This window comes from Podarcis vaucheri, assembly GCF_965113315.1.
Source record: "Podarcis vaucheri genome assembly, chromosome: 5".
In the NCBI taxonomy this organism is placed as follows: Eukaryota; Metazoa; Chordata; class Lepidosauria; order Squamata; family Lacertidae; genus Podarcis; species Podarcis vaucheri.
Window position 1 is genome coordinate 15,514,758 of NC_138763.1, and position 18,238 is coordinate 15,532,995.

Consider the following 18,238-nt stretch of genomic DNA (forward strand, 5'->3'; position numbering starts at 1 on the left):
CCAGTCCTGCAGGTGAGCGATTTTCAGCAACCCCCCTGAAAAAGTTCAAGATGTCTGGGCAATCCCCCCCCCCAAAAAAAGCTCCGCAACTGTGTGCAATCCCCCCACAAAAATGCTCAACAACCCTGGGCAATCTCCCCCCATTTTCTCAATTTGGAATCCCAAAAACGAGAGGGTGTCTTATACACGGGGGCGTGCTATACAGTGGTACCTCTAGTTACGTACTTAATTCGTTCTGGAGGTCCATTCTTAACCTGAAACTGTTCTTAACTAGAGACGTGCTTTCGCTAATGGGGCCTCTTGCTGCCGCTGCGGCACCGGCATACGATTTCCGTTCTCATCCTGGGGCAAAGTTCTCAACTTGAAGTAACTCTTCCAGGTTAGCGGAGTTTGTAACCTGAAGCGTTTGTAACCTGAGGTGTTTGTAATTCGAGGTACCACTGTACAGTGGTACCTCAGGTTACATATGCTTCAGGTTACATATGCTTCAGGTTACACACTCCGCTAACCCAGAAATAGTGCTTCAGGTTAAGAACTTTGCTTCAGGATAAGAACAGAAATTGTGCTCTGGTGGTGCAGCGGCAGCAGGAGGCCCCATTAGCTAAAGTGGTGCTTCAGGTTAAGAACAGTTTCAGGTTAAGTACAGACCTCCGGAACGAATTAAGTACCTAACCCGAAGTACCACTGTACAGTGGTGCCCCACAAGACGAATGCCTCGCAAGACGAAAAACTCGCTAGACGAAAGGGTTTTCCGTTTTTGCTAGACGAATTTCCCTATGGGCTTGCTTTGCAAGACGAGAACGTCTTGCGCTTTTTTTTAAAGCCGCTTGAAGAGGCGCAGTTGCGACGGACCGTGCTTCGCAAGACGAAAAACATCGCAAGACGAAAAGACTCGCGGGACGAATTTTTTTCGTCTTGTGAGGCACCACTGTACACGGAAAAATACGGTAAGTTCACACTTGTCACCTGTGACCATTAGCCCTGCTGGCTGGGGCTGATGGTAGTTCAGCATCTGGAAGGCTACAGGTTTCCTGCTCCTTCCTGCCTTAGAGAGCAAACTAGTCAAGAAGCTAGACAAGAACTTTATTGTTTCCATCAAGAACTGAAGAGTAACAACACTACCTGCAGGATCCGGCCAATGGCCCATGTAGTCCAGTATCCTGTGCTCACAGTGACCAACCAGATGCCTGCGGGAAACCTGCAAGCAGGACCTGAGCACAACCACACTCTCCCATTCTGTGGTTTCCAGCAACTGATGTTCAGTTGCATTCGTCGCATGCATCGCTGTTTCCATTTCGCTGCAGTTCAGCTTCTGCCAAAAACGACGTACTTTAACTTAAAGTCTGCTGTGGTGGAATTAGGTAAATTGCATTACATTATTCCACCCTGTTCATTTAATTGCAAAGGGTGTGTAATGCAAATGGTGGCGGGAGGACACACACAATCGATAGCATATCATTTGTAGGCTAGAGGCAACGGTAGCAAGCACCAATTGTATTTGCTGGACTGGTATCAGTTCCAGACAGGGGACAAATTAGTGAACACCAGCAAGTTCCATTTTCGTCAGAATTCTCTGGCATCTCTACCTGCAAGAGAAAGTTACAGTGGTGCCCCGCAAGACGAATGCCTTGCAAGACGGAAAACTCGCTAGACGAAAGAGTTTTCCGTTTTGGAGGTGCTTCTCAAAACGAATTTCCTATGGGCTTGTTTCGCAAGACGACAATGTCTTGCGAGTTCCTGCTGGTTTTTTTCCCTCCCCCCCCTTTTTCTAAGCCGCTAAGCCGCTTATCAGCTGATACAATCAGCAGATAAGCCGCTAAAAGCCGCTAATAGCGCTAATCCGCTAATCCGTCAATGGGCTTGCTTCGCAAGACGAAAAAACCGCTAGACGAAGAGAATCACAGAACGGATTCTTTTCGTCTTGCGAGGCACCACTGTATAGCCAAACATGTTGTTCATGCTTTCGCTCACCCCGCCGCCCTTTACATCTGATCCCGAGGACCATAATTATTTTATGAGAGGTCTGGAAAATAAGGTGCAATGGTCTTGACCTAGTTCACAATGTTTGGTTTTGAAGTAGTAAAATTTGCCTACACTGAGAAGCTGCAAAATCTGATTGCTTGCTACGCTGGGGAAAATGCATGCAAGGTTATCTCTGACACAGTAACTACCGTATGTCACACAAAAATAAGATTTTCAGGCTTAGAGAACCTTGTTTTCGATTTAACATTAAATCTGCAGCAGGAGATTTAGCAACCACCGAATTTCATGTTCTTTCTATGCATCCAGACCTCAAATCCATTGCCACAGCTCCCAGAAGTCTTTGGGCGGAAGCCACGATGGCGGCTTGAAGTGATAACGGGTAACATCTTGTCCATTTCACCCTGCAAAATGCTTCCCAGCAACAGGATGGAGCTTGGGAAATTCTTCTGGGTGGAAGAACTGGAGTGTTAGAAATGTACAACTGCCCTTATTTTCACCTGAGAAGTGCTGGAGAGTGTAATGTTTGCATGTCTGTTGAAAGCCATTCCCATTCGACTCTCGCGGTGAACACGGCTGGCTCACTCAACTCTTGAGGTCCATGGAAGGCTCCAGGTCACAAAGCAAGTTGTTGTTTTTGCTCTGCCCCCCACAAAACACCGATAATTCAGCAGTTGTGTTTGTCGTGTCAGATTGCACTCCCACAAGACAGCTTGCTGAATAGGGAAATCCTGTCTGGAACAAGATGAGGACGGGAGGGCTCTGTTTTGAGTTATCACATCCCAAAGCTTTGTTTGCGGATGCAGAAAGCTTATCGCAAAGTTTAAAGTTTTTAAAAAGCACACAAGAGGAAAACAGCAAAAGAAATGAAAATAAATACAGTGCAACTTCAGCAACAGAAATGTTGGCATCTATTTCCAAACACACCTCCAGATTACTGCTCAAATATTATGCTAGTTATAGATAAACTGGGCATATCTAGATGGGGAGTGCTATGTTAGTTCAAATTTGTTGATTAAATGTCTCATTCTACAAATGCACCTATTTATTAATTTCAGTCACATCCACGCCCTATATTGAAAGAACATTAAAAATGTAAGGGATCATGGGTATAGCCAGGGTTTGGGGGGCAGGCCTTTTGTTTGGGGGGGCGCAGAACCTCAGTTAGCTATGTATTTTTATTTTTATTTTATTTTTTTAGGGGGAGGCACCTGCCCCCCCTGCCCCCCCACAGCTACACTCATGTAAGGGATCCGTTCCCCTTGCTCTCTACTTTTTAACTGAAAAGAACTTCTAACTGCTTTCAAGGACTATCAAGTTTAGAGGACTCTCAGTGAATCTTGCCTTATAAGTTTGGGATTCAGGTCTCATCTTGGAAGTACAACAAGGGAAATAGCTACGCAAATTACCACTATGATTAGCACAACAGATCACCCTCTGATGAATCACGATGCCCAGGCATCGTGATGTATCAGCATATACAGTGGTACCTCAGGTTACATATGCTTCAGGTTACATACGTTTCAGGTTACAGACTCCACTAACCCAGAAATAGTGCTTCAGGTTAAGAACTTTGCTTCAGGATGAGAACAGAAATCGGGCTCCGGTGGCGCGGTAGCAGCAGGAGGCCCCATTAGCTAAAGTGGTACTTCAGGTTAAGAACAGTTGCAGGTTAAGTAAGGACCTCCGGAACGAATTAAGTACTTAACCTGAGGTACCACTGTACCAGTATTTAGCTGCTGAAGTATTGCCCAGCCCTAGCACTAAATCTCGGCTGCTGCTTCCCACCTTATTACTACTACTACTACTACTACTACTGCTCATAACTACTTATTACTACTGCTACTACCTCCTGGCAAATAGAAGGGGAAGAAAGGGAGGCAGTAAGAGATTTTACTTTCTTGGGCTCCATGATCACTGCAGATGGTGACAGCAGTCACGAAATTAAGAGACTCCTGCTTCTCGGGAGAAATGCAATGACAAACTTGTTCCTCACAACTACTAACAGCTGTGACAGGAGAGGAACTGCAGCCAGAACAACTGCAAAGCAGGCATAAATTTTGCCCTTTGCTGCTGCTGTCTGAGCAAGAGAGGAGAGTCACCTTTCCCAGTGATATACAACAGCTGGGCTTCACAGCGGACTTCTGGGTGGTGCGGGGAGGTTTTTAAAGAAACTGCCAAGGTGACGTGACTTTCGGGTTAGCAATGTCTGTGCTAGAAAGGGTCACTGTCTGAGCTTTTATTTTTCTCTGCAGGTTAGTGGGAGTATAATTCTATTTGATTTGTGTCCCTGTGTTGCCAATGTTGTTATCAATGCCTTTGCTTGTTAATGTTTAACCCGCTTCTGTTTTATAATGTGTTTATGTATATGTTCCTCAGTCTAAGTCCCTTGGGAGACCTTGTAGGTGACCAGCGACTAATAAGATTAATAAATAAATACTCTGTGTGTGTGCACACATATTGTGCAACATCTCCGCCATCCCCAGTTATCTCAAAGGTCCACACGCAAGTCGCAGCAAGGAACTTAATCTCTGCTTTCCTTATCAGGCATGATGCCTGCAAGGTCTGTTTCTTTTAGATGGCAAGACCTCTCATCTGGGATAAGGCTATCAGCAGATCTCGTGCCGTCAAGGCACCAATACCTTCTTGTTTGCCACAAAGGGCATTTTCCTTCTTAGAGAATAAGGACCTGCAGCTTTGCACGTTACACAAATCCCTCTTGTCTCACGCGCTTCCCCAGCAAAGCAGGCCGGTCCAACCTTTTGAGGTCCTAGGAGCTGCCTTGTCAAAATGTTTCTGTACATCAGAGATGCTACTTTGCTGCACGGTCAGGATTTCACAGCAAAGAAGAGATAGTCTCCTCTAACATAGTATGCAATGCATCAACTGAAGCACTGGTCTTGCAGTGAGCTGTGGCCTGATGACCCAAGGTGGGTTGTCACAGGACCATGGCCACCATTCAAATACAGGAGTTTCCTGCCGCCAATCAGAAGCCGTGATTTGGTTTATGAACGTTTTGGAAGTCGAACAGACTTCTGGAACAGATTCCGTTCGACTCCCAAGGTACAACTGTATAGGATGAAAAAGTAAGAGATTTCCCTCACATTGCTACAGTTCTCAGGTTGGTTTTACAATCACTTTTTATTTTTGGGGGGTCCCAGGGAACTCTGGGAATTGTGGCTCTGTGAATAGCAACTCTCAGCACCCTTAAAGAACTACTCTTCCCAATATGCGCGACTCTTAAAGTGGTATGATACTACTTTAAGTAGTCCAGATATGGCCCTGAAGTTTGATAACAGTTCTAATCACCTCGTGTGCTTTTTGTGTGAACTGAGGAAGCTGGAAGTGCTGAAACATTTTTTTTAAAAAAAAATCCTTTAGAAATGGTGTGGAAATCCTCTTTCCTAGGAAAATAATTGACCAATGGAAAAAGCCTATTAGGTGAGTTGAGCCAGAGCCAAAACGGAGCCTGTTTGTTGTACTGCACGATTCTATAGTTCTCATTCTTTCTCCCAATCCCCATTTCTGCAGGCTGCATGAAATTAGGTCGAGGGCACATGTGGTATGCATACCATAGCAATGACCCACATTCTAATGTTCAGAATTAGGCCATTCATTGCTGTTGCATGCATAGCTCTCTGCTCAGCTTAGCAGAGGTTCTTGAGGCAAGTAGCAAAAGCGCCTTGGGATTTTTTAAGGTTAAGAGGCGTGAATTAAAATTATTCCACCAAGATACACAAATGCGGTGAATCACCTGGTTAGACCCAGGTGACTTGCAAAAGCATGTCCAAGATGTGTAAATGAGCAGCTTAGACAGGGGACTTTGAAAGACATTGTATATTCAGTACTGTACTGAGAATTGGGAGTAAGGAGGGAAATGAAAGAAAGGCCTCAGGAAGAGAGCTCTGACCTCAGGCCTAGATTCTAAAACAACTCCATATATACCTTGGGTTGAAGAGCAGGGCAGCTGGATTAAGTTCAGAGGTTAAGATGTACACAGTGTTTGCAACTGCCTGAAATAGTGCACTGCATACGAATAACGGAAAGTTCTACTTTGCATGTTGTTGTTTAGTCGTTTAGTCATGTCCGACTCTTTGTGACCCCATGGACCAGAGCATGCCAGGCACCCCTGTCTTCCACTGCCTCCCGCAGTTTGGTCAGACTCATGCTGGTAGCTTCGAGAACACTATCCAACCATCTTGTCCTCTGTCGTCCCCTTCTCCTTGTGCCCTCAATCTTTCTCAACATCAGGGTCTTTTCCAGGGAGTCCTCTCTTCTCATGAGGTGGCCAAGGTCTTGGAGCCTCAGCTTCAGTATCTGTCCTTCCAGTGAGCACTCAGGGCTGATTTCCTTCAAAATGGAGAGGTTTGAGCTTCTTGCAGTCCATGGGACTCTCAAGAGTCTCCTCCGGCACCATAATTCAAAAGCATCAATTCTTCGGCGATCAGCCTTCTTTATGGTCCAGCTTTCACTTCCATACATCACTACTGGGAAAATCATAGCTTTAACTATACAGACCTTTGTTAGCAAGGTGATGTCTCTGCTTTTTAAGATGCTGTCTAGGTTTGTCATTGCTTTTCTCCCAAGAAGCAGGCGTCTTTTAATTTCGTGGCTGCTGTCACCATCTGCAGTGATCATGGAGCCCAAGAAAGTAAAATCTCTCACTGCCTCCATTTCTTCCCCTTCTATTTGCCAGGAGGTGATGGGACCAGTGGCCATGATCTACTTCACATGTTTTCATTTATTTATTGAACAAAATTTGACACACAGCTGGGTTGCAGAGAAAACCTGCGGCAGCTCTGCTCTTCCCTCTTTTGGGATGATATAAGGAAAAAAATTGCTCCTTTTCCCTTATGGGGTACCCAAGAGCCCATATACAGTGGTACCTCGGGTTACATACGCTTCAGGTTACATACGCTTCAGGTTACAAACTCTGATAAGGACTTAAGAACTTTGATTCAGGATGAGAACAGAAATCGTGCTCCAGCGGCGCAGCAGCAGACGGCCCCATTAGCTAAAGTGGTGCTTCAGGTTAAGAACAGACCTCCGGAATGAATTAAGTAGTTAACCCGAGGTACCACTCTAGAGTCCTTTTTTGGTTCTCTATTGGTAGGAGAAAATAACAGAGACCAACCAGAGAATACAGTGGTACCTCAGGGTTAAGTACTTAATTCGTTCCGGAGGTCTTATAACAGGGAAGTTAGTTCCCAACTTGGCTGAAGGTGGTTACATGGGGTTGCCATATATTGAAGAGCAAAAAAAGAGGGCAGCCCGAGCTGCTGCCAGCCTGAGCTGGGAAAAAGAGGTGTGCCTCTTTCTCTTTCTCTGGCTCGGGCTGACAGAGGCCACGGTGTGCAGAGAAGCCAGAGCCCCTCATAGGCGCCGACTCCATGGGGCTTGAGGGGGCCTGAGCCCCCTCAAAAATTTTATTGGGGGGGCGGAGCCCCCCCAATAATCTCGGGCGCCCCTCCAGCAGAGCGCCGCCGCCGCGCTGGCTCTGCCTGTCGACGCTTGGCGCGTCCGTGGCTTTTATAGGGCGCCCGGCGCGCACCAGCTCGATAACGGGCACCGGTGCGGCGGGGGGCGCCGGGCGGGGGGCGGCCGGCCTGTCTCCTTGGCAACCCCATTGAGCAGCGCCGGCTCCCCCGGGAGGGCCATCCCCCCGCGCCGCCGATCGCCAACACCGCCGACGCTGTGGCTGCCCGAGCCCGAGCCGGAGCCCGAGCCCAAGCCTGAGCCCAAGCCTGAGCCAAAGCCCGAGCCCGAGCCAAAGCCCAAGCCCGTCAGTCAGGAAGGAAGGAAGGAAGGAAGGAAGGAAGGAGAGAGGAATGCGGAGGGAGACGAGGGAGGAAAATTGCGCGCAGGGTGAAGAAAGGAGAAGGGCGAACGAGACAGCTTCCAACCCAAAAAAGGGCTGGAAGACTCGGAGGATGAAGGATCGGGAAAGAAAGCGACGCCTTCCCCGCCCGCGACGTCGCCCGCTTGTCATTGGCAGAGGGGCTGGGCACCGGCGCAGGGCCGCTCCGCAGCCGCGGAGGACAGCTGCACGGCTAGCAAGGCGCGCCGCGTAGAGCGCGGCCCTTGTGTGGCCCGGTGGCCAGGCAAGCTCGGGCGGGGACCCCCATGCGAATCTAAGACGGGAGAAGAGGGCAGAGCAAAGGGGGTCCCTTCCCCAACCTCCGGCTCTGAGACTTCCCTGCGCCCCAGAAAAGCGAAAGGATTTTCTCTCTCTTTTTTTTTAATAAATATTTTATTAAGTTTTCAAATACAAAGTTAGAAACATACACTGAAGAAAAAAGTAAAAGAACAAGAAAAAGAAAAGAAGAAAAAGAAGAAAAGAAAACCAACCATTCAACACATTTTTTATATAACTAACTGGACTTCCTCGCATCTCCCTTACCCTGCATTCTTTATAATAAAGATATCAGCAAATTATTACCTTGTTTCGTACCTTATTTTGTACTTTTCAAATACTATACCTCTAAATTTAACATACTTTTCATCAGTTACTTATATCTTAAATTAAACATAGTATTACCTTAGATTTTGACCTTTTCTTACTTAAAATATAATTTCCTGTTTCCCAAATCTAATTGCTGAAGCTATAGTTTCCGAATCGTGTAAATTTTTAACATTCATACAACTTATATTGTTTTTGTAAATAGTCCTTAATTTTTTTCCAGTCCTCTTCCGTTGTTTCTTCTCCCAAATCTCGGATTCTGCCAGTCATTTCAGCCAGTTCCATGTAGTCCATCAATTGCGTCTGCCACTCTTCCAGTGTGGGCAAATCTTGTGTCTTCCAATATTTTGCGATAAGTATTCTTGCTGCTGTAGTTGCATACATAAAGAAAGTTCTATCCTTCTTTAACCCTTTCTGGCCAACAATGCCCAAGAGGAAGGCCTCTGGTTTCTTCGGAAAGGTATACTTAAATACATTTTTTAACTCATTATAGATCATTTCCCAGAAGGCCTTCACTTTTGGACAAGTCCACCGGAGGTGAAAGAATGTCCCTTCAGCCTCCTTACATTTCCAAAATTTATTATCAGACAGGTGATATATTTTTGCAAGCTTGACTGGGGTCATGTACCACCTATAAATCATTTTCATAATATTTTCCTTCAAGGCATTACATGCTGTGAATTTCATTCCGGTGGTCCATAACCTTTCCCAGTCCTCAAACATGATGTTATACCCAATATCCTGAGCCCATTTTATCATGGCTGATTTGACTGTCTCATCCTGAGTGATTTTCTCTTCAACCTGCCCTCCATCCTCTTGCGGAAAACTCTTTGCCTGCCCTGCCCGTATCTCGTTTTTGCTTTTTAATTCCACACACGCACCCTTCGGACTTCGTGGCAATCGGGCGCGCGGGTGCGTTTCCTAAGAGAGTGAGGACCCCCGCCTCCTCCCCACCTGCTCCCTCGCCAGCCAGCCAGCCGCGCGCCCTAGCCGGAGAGCCCCGGCCGTCCCCGTCGCGCAATCGGCTGCATCTCCCTTCAGCAGGCCGTGCTCACAGCTCTGCCCAGGGACCCCCCAGCAGCGGATCTCCGGCCCAGCTGAAGAATCCGGCAACAAGCCCCCTCCTCCCCAATCGCTCCGCCGAAATACGCTCCAAAACCCCCCAGATAGGCCGCCGGCCGCCAAGTCTCGTGGCGCCCTGAGCGAGGGTCTCTCCCCAACACCGCCACCTCGAACTGCGTTCTCCCAGCTACCCGAGCGAAGCAGTGGCAGGACCCCGGTATGGGCCCCCCCAATATTTTTTATAAGTCGGCGCCCCTGGAGTCCCTTCCCCCCAAACCTGGACATTTCCTTTAAAAGGTAAAAAATCTGCCTGGATGGGCATGTTGGCTCCCCAACAGAGGATATGTCTGGGTTTTCCCAGACGTACGACAACCCCGTTGTTGTGTTCTGGGCTGGATTTAGGCTTGATGAGGCCCTAAGCTACTGAAGGTAATGGAGCCCTTTATATGTCCAGCTGTTCTTTGTCAACAACAAATTGCTGCTGTTTTTTGTGTTGAATATATGTTATATGGTAATTTATGGACCTAATAGGTCCATACGCAACACAAAATACTTCTGCTGTATGTAGATTTTATTTTATTTGTTTTTTATCTTATATTTTGGAAATGTACATCCAGTTATTTTCCCTTTGCATTTTTTAGGGGCCCTCAAGAGAGTGGGGCCCAAAGCTATAGCTTGTTTAGCTTATACGTAAATCTGGCACTGGTTGTGTTGCATCTGTGCCTGCTAATGAACCTGGCTGGCTGCCCAGATGGCAAGAGAGGAAGTGAGTAATGGGAATGCCAGACAGGCAGAATGACTCACTCAGACAACCCACAATGGGGAGGGGGAGCCCCTTAGCTGGCACCACCAAGCCATTTCCATTGGTTTCAGTTTGCCATTGTGGATGTTTTAGGCTTCTAGGAGCCATTGAGCATGCAAGTGGCAACATGCACCAGCCACTGAGAGCCAAGTGAGAAGACTCCTCTGCGTGGCTCACATGCTCTCCTTTCATTGGCTCTCGGGAGGCTGACATGGGGTCTTGGGCGGGGCAGGAGGAAAGGTGAGCCATTGACGACTCCCTACAATCTGGGAGGACTATACCATCCACATAGCTCAGGGCAGGATGCTGCTTGTTGCCCCACTAACCTGCCACACATTTTGTCCTCCCCTCTGCCATATCTGGCACTGTATTTAAGGTGTAAATAGTACTTTCCTTGAATAACCAAAGTACTTTACACCCATTTGAACTGGAGTCCATTCCAAAGCTTTGGTAAAAGTAGGTCAGTGTGATTTTCTTCGCAACTACAGTGGTACCTTGGGTTACATATGCTTCAGGTTACGTATGCTTCAGGTTACAGACTCCACTAACCCAGAAATAGTACCTCAGGTTAAGAACTTGCTTCAGGATGAGAACAGAAATCGTGCTCCGGCAGCAGCGGGAGGCCCCATTAGCTAAAGTGGTGTCTCAGGTTAAGAACAGTTTCAGGTTAAGCACGGACCTCCGGAACAAATTAAGTACTTAACCCGAGGTACCACTGCAGTACTATATGGAAAATAGAGCACTCCCTGTTTCAGGATGCCAGCCATTCTATTTCTTTTCACCTCCAGAGTACAGTGATACCTCGGCTTCAGGTTGAGTGCTTTTGGGTTGCGCTCCGCAGCGACCCAGAAGTAACGGAACGGAGCGGTTTTGCCGCTCGCACATGCACAGATGGTCAAAATGACATCATGTGCGGAAGCGGCAAAATGCGACCCGCACACGCACAGACACACTGTCGCGTCTTACATTCTATTTGGGATGCGAACTGGGCTCCAGAATGGATCCCGTTCGCATCCTGAGGTACCACTGTACTGGGCATGCTCAGTTCTCATTGGGCTGTTTTGGGTCACCTCCCCCATTCTGAGGTTCTTGGGCCCCCTCTTGAGATTCTTCCTGCTTCTATAAACCTGGGGGTTCCCCTGACTTTTCTGAAACCTCCATCCTGAGCTGTTTGGGCTGGATCTGCAAGCATGAAAAGGCTGTCGCCTTGTCAGGAGACAGCAGACTCAGAATGAGAATGGAGCTGATTGCAGTTGTGAGGTTTTATTTAAGTACTTCCTGATAGTCCACTCACTTAATCAGCATTCTCAGCTAACTGAAAAAGCAGAAGGAAACCTGATGTTTGACCATTCATATAACTACAACATGAGAGTCCCTCCAGTAATAGATAGAAATTAGGTACACACTACAAACACTGTGAAACCTCACCTGGAGTACTGTGTCCAGTTCTGGGCACCACAGTTCAAGAAGGACACTGACAAACTGGAACGTGTCCAGAGGAGGGCAACCAAAATAGTCAAAGGCCTGGAAACAATGCCTTATGAGGAACAACTAAGGGAGCTGGGCATGTTTAGCCTGGAGAAGAGGAGGTTAAGGGGTGATATGATAGCCATGTTCAAATATATAAAAGGATGTCACATAGAGGACGGAGAAAGGTTGTTTTCTGCTGCTCCAGAGAAGTGGACACGGAGCAATGGATCCAAACTACAAGAAAGAAGATTCCACCTAAACATTAGGAAGAACTTCCTGACAGTAAGAGCTGTTCGACAGTGGAATTTGCTGCCAAGGAGTGTGGTGGAGTCTCCTACTTTGGAGGTCTTTAAGCAGAGGCTTGACAACCATATGTCAGGAGTGCTCTGATGGTGTTTCCTGCTTGGCAGGGGGTTGGACTCGATGGCCCTTGTGGTCTCTTCCAACTCTATGATTCTATGATTCTATGAAACATCTTTCATGAGCAAGAACAGCAACAGAGACTTTCAAATCAGATCTCACTGAATGGTGCAATCCAGGGATTGGGCTACAGTCTTCCTGAAAAACCTAACAGAAGAGTCACATTTTCTTCAAAGGATCCCGCCCTCCAAACCATCTGCACAGATCTTACAAACAGATTTATGCAAGGGTGAGTATAGAGGTTTGAATAACAGTGTTGCAGGCCACCCCAATCTCAGAGAGGTGCAAAGTTCCCGTCGCTTTCCTAGGGTTTGTGTTTCCTCAGAGTGAGTGACAGCGGAGACTGTGGTGTCTTTATGATATATGGTTTATTTACACATATATACAACCTGAGCCTACGATGGAAGGTTTCACAGCCTTAATACCCCAAGGCATAGCTCTGTCTCACAGCTGCCCAGTCTGCTTCTTGCTTCTAGCTCTCTCTCACACAACTCTGGTCTTTGTCTTCTTAATTACCAGCTAGTTGAAGGAGGGAGGCTGACGTTCTTGGCCTCTGGCACAGGGCCTCTTCCTTTGTTACCTCAATGGCCCATACTTAGACGTCCATTAACAAGCAACTTTTCCAGCTATTACAGCAGTTTGAAGCCTTGCTTAGATTTGCACCCATGCTGGATCTAGGAATTAGAAGGGTCTCAGGCATACGGCCTACCCCCACCCCCCAAAAAACAATGTCAAAACAATATGAATGTAATGACAATGTTACACTATCCTGCCCTAAAGTAACTGGTTTATGTTGTTGTAACAGGCAAAGGAATACAAGCAGGAACAGCGCCTCAAATGCAAATAATTATCTGGAACCTGGAATTTTTGTGGTGAGGCATACACTGGGGATTAGGCAAATCCAGGGAGGATTATGGGTATTAATGGCTACAAGTCAATGCATTTATATTAACTCCAGAAGCATTATGCCTCTGAATACAGTGGTACCTTGGGTTACATATGCTTCAGGTTACATACACTTCAGGTTACAGACTCCATTAACCCAGAAATAGTGCTTCAGGTTAAGAACTTTGCTTCAGGATGAGAACAGAAATTGTGCTCTGGTGGTGTGGCGGCAGCAGGAGGCCCCATTAGCTAAAGTGGTGCTTCAGGTTAAGAACAGTTTCAGGTTAAGAACGGACCTCCGGAACAAATTAAGTACTTAACCTGAGGTACCACTGTACTAGGTGCTGAGGAGAACAGCAAAGCTGGGAAACTGCCCTCACATCCTTGTGGGCTTCCCATATCCATTTGGTTGGCCACTCTGAGAACCAAGATGCTATGATACCGCTTTAAACAATCATGGCTTCCCCTCAAAGAACACTGGGAGCTGTAGTTTGTTAAGGATGCCGAGAGCTGCTAGGAGACCCCTATTTCCCACGCAGAGGGAAATTTCCAGAGTGGTTTTCCCTTTTTAAAGGGGACTCTGGAATTATAGCTCTTGGCACCTCTCAGCACATTTTGTTAAACTACAGCTCCCAGAATTCCATGGGGAAGCCGTGTTTAAAGTGAGAATGGGTGTTTGGTCTGAACCAATTGGCCTCTTCTGATACCGTCAAGCGATCTGTGATTGGATTTCCTGTGTCACGTGGGTTACTTATGGTGTGGCTGCTGTTAAGCTTCCTCTCTTGAACTCTTCTAGCTCAGTTGATTAAAGTGCAGTGGCTGGTAACACCAAGGTTGCAGGTTCGATCCCCGTACGGGACAACTGCGTACTCCTCAGGGTCCCTTCCAACTCCAGAATTCTGTTATTCTAAGACAAGATGTTACTCTTCGGGGTTGCCTACCTCCTAACACTTTTGGACCTGACACACCGCCTTGGAGCTTTCTGGAAGCTGCCTTACACCAAGTCTGTCCATTAGGTCCATCTAACGCAGTATTGTCTACATTGACTGGCAGCTGCTCTCCAGCGGTTTAAAGCCAGGGGCATCCCAGTCCTACTTGGAGATACCAGAAATTGAACCTGAAATTTTCAGCCTTCAAAACAGATGCCATATCGCTAAGCTGCAGCTTTCCCCCAAGAAAACAAAGTTTGCGCAATGGTTTTCTTTCTTTCATCTTGTTTACCTAGGTTCCTCAATACTGTTTGCTGGAAAGGTTAGGATAAGCAACAGAAAAGTTGAAATAGCAGAGATAGCTGCAGGATTAAAGCAGATTCACATGGGTGTGTGGGTGTGGGTGAGTGTATACACACACACACACACACACACACACACACCCTGTTCAAAATGCCAGAGGGGTTTGGATTTTGTTTTACTTTGAAATATTAAATCTGGAGTGATCATCTTTGCAAAGCCATGTTTTAAAGTAATAGGTGAAGACACATGTCAGTAAATTGGGCTAGCTCAAAGGCACATGTGTTCTTATTAAGCTGTTTTGGTGTTTGTAGGTTTTTTCCTGGTGAGAACAGAGTCCAAGGACTTGATGGGCTTCTTATTGTAGCTAGCAACGGGGAAAGGTAGCTCTTTCTTTCAATAAAGGTTGCCAGTGTCAGACCCTGGGAGAGCTCCTGTACCTTTTACCCCCCCCACACACAACCCCACGACGGCAGGTGCTTTCCCACACAACTCTATTTTTACCAGTTCTCAGAAATAGACCATGCTTCCTCTTCTGCAGAATGAGTGGACAGCGAAGGCTCTTAATCTAGTATATGAGGAAATACAACAAGTTACCTTCAGCGTAGTAAGGAGGAGGAACAAAGAAGCAGTGTTTCAGCTCTGTTTGCAAACAGTGTTAAAGCCACACCATTGGTCCATTTCAGCTGAGAAATTATATGTTTTATGAGTCTGCAGTGTGAAACCACCAACCAAGCAATTCAGTGCTGTCACCTGAAGGGGAACCCTTTTTCCTAATGTCCGAATTAGTTTACTAATGCCAGGATGCCTTTGTTTTCACCAACATCTGTTGTTGTTTTTTTGTGAATGAATGACCACAAAAGAGTTACATAAGAATTGCCTGTTTGTTCTTTTCTTGCCCTAAAAAGGTTGAAAAGTCCTGAGGCACCTTAAATGACTAATAGACTCCTTGTGGGGGGAGGGCAACCAACAATAGCTGTGTTGGTGCATAAGAAAAGATCAAATTCTAAAGCCCACAGACTGGGTATTGCAGTAGTAGTAGTAGTAGTAATAATAATAATAATAATAATAATAATAATAATAATAATACAAACCCAAATGTCCTCCAGAGTGGGAAACTATCATATTGCATAAGCTTTTGTGGAAGGGCACTGAAGCTCATGAAAGCCCATGAAAGTTTGATAAATTTGTTAGTTGGTGTTGCAAGACTCTGGAGTAATTATTTCCCTCCGAACTCACATTTTTCAATGCGGAGGATCTGAGAAGGCAGGCAAGTAGACCTTTGCATGCAAAAAGATCCCAGAGTCAATCCCTGACAAGATCCAGGCTGGACTGACAGAGATCCTGGACAGCTGCTGCCAACCAGTGCCAACAATACTGCGTTGGGTGGCCCAAAGCCTTTGCAAACCCTGATGCAAGCTCTTGTCAAATATTTGTATAACAACGCATTCTGCTCATGGTTCTTTGGATCCAGCCTCCTCCCTTGTGGTCTTGGACATGTCACTATTTTTCACCAGCTTTAAAAGTCACAATATTTCTCATTAAAAATTATTGAGGGCATGGAAGCTGTCCTATACCACGACAGAGACCACTGGTCTATCAAGGCAGGGCTGACCCTACCATTGGACGTTGTGAGGCCTTTGTGCCAAGCAGCAAAATGCCTCGGGCCAGCCCTGCTTCTGGGTCAGTACTTTGCAAAACGCAAAAAGCACAGCAGCTCGTTCCGGAGCGTTAGCAATAAACGCAGCTGCTGCCTTCAGCTTTCTGTTCCTTCCTCCTCTCTCTTCACTTTAAAAAGTCCTTAAAACAGTGATGTCCAAACTTTTTTTCAAAGAGGGCCAGATTTGATGAAGTGAAGGGCCGTGAGGGCCAAACAAAGGGCCAATCAAAGTTGTTGACCTTTTACCTTTTTTTTTAAGGATTCAAGTTTTTAGCTTTTTTATGATTTTAGCCCAAAGTTGTTGAGCTGTTTTTAAGATTCAAGTAGTTGAGCTTTTTTTAGGATTCAAGTTGTGGAGGTTTTTTTTTAAACCAACCAGTAGCAGGCCGGATTAGGCCCCCGAATCGGACTTTGGACATGCCTGGTCTACCCTGACTGGTAGCTGCTCTCCAGGGTTGCAAACATAAGTCTTTCCAGGCGTACCTGGAGATGAGGGGACTGAAACAAGGACCTTCTGTGCCCAATGGTTGTGCTCTGCCTCCGAGCTACAGGCTCAACCAGGGCCGTTTTAAGAATATCCAGTGCCATGGTGCAAAGATCCCTCCGGCGCCCCCACCCTTGTTTCCCAGAGTTGTCGACCTTTTCCCAAGCCTCTGCGGGGATCGCTGTTCTCCCGCGGAGGCTTGGGAAGGAAGCTGCATGCCTGCCAGCATATGGTTGAGGGGGCATAGCTGGCGTGCGTGCAGGGAAAGAGGAGGCCACTGGCAAAGCCACACAGCTCCCCCACTCGCTGGGGCACCCCTGAGAGGCCAGCGCCCTGGCGCAACATGCCACTAAGCCCAATAGGAAAGACGGCTGTGGGCCCAGCCATGACCAAACGAAACATTATTGCAGGTGTTTTGATTTTACGAGGTGCACAACAGCTACCTGTCTATTGCCACCCAATATCATGGGTGTTGGAATGTGGGTGGTGCTGTGGGCTAAACCACAGAATGGGGTGAGCTCCCGTTGCTTGGTCCCTGCTCCTGCCAACCTAGCAGTTCGAAAGCATGTCAAAGTGCAAGTAGATAAATAGGTACCACTCCGGCGGGAAGGTAAACGGTGTTTCTGTGCACTGCTCTGGTTCACCAGAAGCGGCTTAGTCATGATGGCCACATGACCTGGAAAAACCGTCTGCGGACAAAAGGCCAGCTCCCTCGGCCTATAAGAGCAGGATGAGTGCCGCAACCCCAGAGCCATCTGCAACTGGACCTAACGGTCAGGGGTCCCTTTAACTTTACCTTTATCATGGGTGTTGGGGTCTCATTTCAGGGTGCTGGGGTGGAGACTTCAGTTCCAAAGAGCATGAAATGTTATCATAGAATTATAGAACTGTAATAATAATAATAATAATAAATTTTATTTATATCCCGCCCTCCCCAGCTGAGCCGGGCTCAGGGCGGCTAACAACAATCAAATAAACAATCAAATAATCATACATTCTAAAAATATTTCATTATAAAAATTAGTTAAAATCAAATTGATGGCAACCGATTAAGCAAAATTCTGTGCAGGTTGCCAGAGGAGGGAGTCAGGCTGCGCCCTGACCAAAGGCCTGGCGGAACAACTCTGTCTTGCAGGCCCTGCGGAAAGATGTCAGGTCCCGCAGGGCCCTAGTCTCTTGTGACAGAGCAGTCCACCAGGTTGGAGCCGCAGCCGAGAAGGCCCTGGCTCTAGTTGAGGCCAGCCTAACCTCTCTGAGGCCTGGGACCTTGAGGATGTTATTATTTGCAGACCGTAGGTTTCTCTGTGGGGCATACCAGGAGAGGCGGTCCCGTAGGTACGAGGGTCCTAGGCCGTATAGGGCTTTAAAGGTTAAAACCAGCACCTTAAACCTGATCCTGTACTCCACCGGGAGCCAGTGCAGCTGGTACAGCACCGGATGAATGTGATCTCGCAGCGAAGACCCCATAAGGAGTCTCGCCGCGGCATTCTGCACCCGCTGGAGTTTCTGGGTCAGTCTCAAGGGCAGCCCCACGTAGAGCGAGTTGGAGAGTTGGAAAGGAATCTCAGGATCATCTATTCCAACCCCCTGCATGCAGGAATATGCAGCTGCCCCATACAGGGATTGAACCCGCAGCCTTGGCGTTATCAGCACCACACTCTAATCAAGTTGTGCAGGTTGTGCAAAGTAGGGGTGCTGGTGATAGTGAAAAAGCCCTGGGTTTCTGTTTCTGACTCAACATCTTTGTTTCACTTTTGTTTCTAGTTATCTTGGGCACGCAAAAAGT